The 3,148-nt window shown below is 36.4% G+C and overlaps 1 pseudogene across 1 annotated transcript; it reads left to right on the top strand.

Moving 5' to 3' along the window:
- Positions 1-799: 799 nt before the first annotated feature.
- LOC114934901 (uncharacterized) lies at positions 800-2,803 on the top strand (annotated as a pseudogene). The gene is made up of 6 exons (XR_014924329.1): positions 800-914; positions 1,173-1,308; positions 1,385-1,609; positions 1,718-1,888; positions 1,967-2,052; positions 2,474-2,803. The product of XR_014924329.1 is annotated as an uncharacterized LOC114934901 (transcript).
- Positions 2,804-3,148: the final 345 nt, after the last annotated feature.

Raw genomic sequence — 3,148 nt, 5'->3', positions numbered from 1 at the left:
TCGTTCGAATTTTTATGTATGCCGGAGTGTCGGATGATCTGTGTGATTAACAGACTCTTACCTTTAAGACGATGAACTCTTCGTAGACTTGTGATGTGCCTGGCCAGCTTCGCTCCCTCGCAAGGATCTCGGTCGTGGGGTGCTTATGGCGAAATCAAACGCTCGGTCGTACGATGCTCTGAAGTTCTTTATTCGTCTTTAAGCCGGTTACAAATTGTGCGCGATTAAGAATTAAGAAGTCAGCGAGGTTCGATAACCCGTGACTTGAACAATTTACAAATTTACGCGAGGTTACAGCGATTAAGCGTCGTTGACAAAATTATATGTTCCGAGATTCGCGTTATAGATCGTTATGATGATTTTAGGATGGTACGAAATTGTTGCTGCACTTCTTGGCTAGCGACAATTTAAAATGTACACTGTAACTTCCTATGATGAAATGCCGTCCCTCGGCCAGATTTTCTAGGGTTTATATACCCTTCGAAACCGAAAAATCTTGGTGTTGTGTGCAAATTTTTGGGTGGGAGGATTCCCACGAAAACGCTTTTCTAGGAAGATATCATAATAAATTCTCTTATAAAAGAAGGAGGTAGTTTGAGGGTCCTGAGAAGGCAACGATTGAGCTCTTCTTATGACCAAATATGGTCATCAAGAGAATCTATCATAACCATATAAGGTGATAGGCGACGAGAAAATCTAAGAGAGAATAAAGGTGCCTACTGATGGACGCGGCAAGTTGCCGCGCGCGGCAGTTCAGAAAGAACTAGATCTAGGGGCTTCTGAATCACTCCTGCGTTGCCGCAAGTGAAGTTGGAATAATCCAACTTCACTTGCGGCAACGCGGGAGTGGTTATTTGTGCACATTTCAAAATAAAATTGAAACGATGGCAGGAGTAAATGTGGAGATTCCAAAGGTTAGTGTATGTTATTATATCCAAATATAATATAAGTTTAATATAAAAAAATATTAAGAAAGCAATCGCGAAGGTAATATATATGATTGTGCATAATTCAAGATTGGAGATTAAGTGTATGTTTTGGTCGTTTCGGAAGAGAAAAACGTACCGTAACATGTGCGTACGAATCTATTTCAATTCTTATAAACATTTATGACTTGGAACCGAACTTTAGAATGACACATCGGGTGATATAATTGATTTTTTTTATGGCAGAAAGTATACACATGCGGATTATGCGAAATAATTCTTGGGGACCTTGAGGATGAAGAAACATGGTCCCATGAATGTTTTGCAAATTATTCAGAGATTGTTTTTGATGTGAATAGCTTGTATTTATATCCCAAATGTGGTAAGTAAAATATAAAAGGTGAAAGTGACCGATATAATACTATTTGAGCGAATGTAACAATTTAAATATCTTGTAGAAGATGGAAGCATTGTGCGCCGAAGTGCGATTAATGGAGCAGAGCAGATTGTAATAGAATCGCCTCTTCCGACACAAGAGCCGTGCCCAGTGGAAAACCTGGAAGAACTTATCATTACAGAAGTGTCGGCACGAGAACTGTTATGGAATCAAAAACTGAGTATAACAAAACGTGACAGGCAAACTGTACAACAACTTTGGAAGCAAGTGGCTAATGCGACGAATGGTACGTATATATATTTGTGTGTGTATGTGAGAGAGAGAGAGAGAAAGAGTAGTTAAAGAAAACTCAATAGAATTAAAGTGATATAACAGTACGATTTTATTATTACAGGCGAATGTTCTGTCGATGAGGTAAAAAAAAATGGAAGAACTTAAGGGATCGTTACATGAAAATAATCTCTCTTGAAAAGTTGCCAAGTGGATCAGGAAGTAAACCATCTCGCAGAAAGTGGCAACATTACGAATTGTTGTCTTTCTTACGTGACACTTCTTTGGAAAAAGAGTTAGTATTTCACAAAAGCATTCACTGCAATACTAAAAACAGTTAATATTGATATTATTTCATTTTATTGTATTTCAGGACAGTTTCAAATATGATGATTCGTGAAGAAGACACTAGCAATGATGACACGGAAATCCAAAGTGTGGACGTCGTAGAAGTCAACGGTGCGATTGATGCATCAAAAAGTATTTTGTTCATAAGCTGTACGGGCAAGTAAATAAATTTAAAAACAGAAAGAGAATAATAAGAAGAATATGCAATAATAAAATAAAACTTTTGCAGGGTCTACAATGTAGTCATTATGACAATACGACGCTGCAACGGACCAATCAGAGAAAAAAAATCATATATTCTCTTTTTTGATTGATCCGTCACAGCGTCGTAACATTGTAACGACTGCATCGTAGACCCCGCATTATATTCAAAATTCCACATTAATTATCAATCGACACACATATATATATATTGTAGGAAAATTGTACAAATTGAATATCTCACTTGTTAGTACTATTACAGCTAGCTACATCAATTTTGTCCAATAATACAAAATGTATTATTATGTAAAAGTCATTCTTTCATTTTCAGGAATGAAAAGAAAACGAAAAAGTACTGAGCGCGAAGAAGACTTGATGAAGCAGATAGCAGAGGCCTTGCAGACTCCACGACCACCTTTGCCAACTCCTCCTGTTCTTGACGAAGTTGACAATTTTACTTCGATGATTGCCTGCCAGCTACGAGAGTTGTCATCAGTCCGCAGACGCGCAATAATGTTGAAAATTCACGAGCTCTTACGTGCTGAATTATTGCGTAACGACAATTCGGCAACAACAATAATATAACGTAAAATATAATAATATGAATAATATATGTATACGTATAGTAATAAAACGAGACTGATTTTGTTAGTGCAATAAAGCCGAAGCGTATTTATTCAAATAGTTATTACTCAACTGGACCGGGATACCAAGAAACATTAAAGTTATGATTATCTGGGAAAGTAGGAAAAAGAAGTTTTAAAGAATTAGTTTGCATGATTAAAAGGTGTGATTTATTTCCTTTGCATGTGTAGTATACAAATAATGATTATATCTGTGATGTCTAGTATAATATTATAAATAAAACGAAATAATATGCTAATGTATCATTTATCATTTTGCCATGCCACTGAGCCTTCATTATTAAAATATTTACAAAATTCATCTCTAATGAGCATGGCACCCCGAGTACTTGTATTTGTACTACATTTGGAGATGTCCACAA

Source organism: Nylanderia fulva, unplaced genomic scaffold, assembly GCF_048542155.1.
Source record: "Nylanderia fulva isolate GAGA-0341 unplaced genomic scaffold, ASM4854215v1 Scaffold164, whole genome shotgun sequence".
NCBI lineage: Eukaryota > Metazoa > Arthropoda > Insecta > Hymenoptera > Formicidae > Nylanderia > Nylanderia fulva.
Note: the sequence above shows the minus strand (reverse complement) of the source record. Positions and strands in the feature narration are given on the sequence as shown.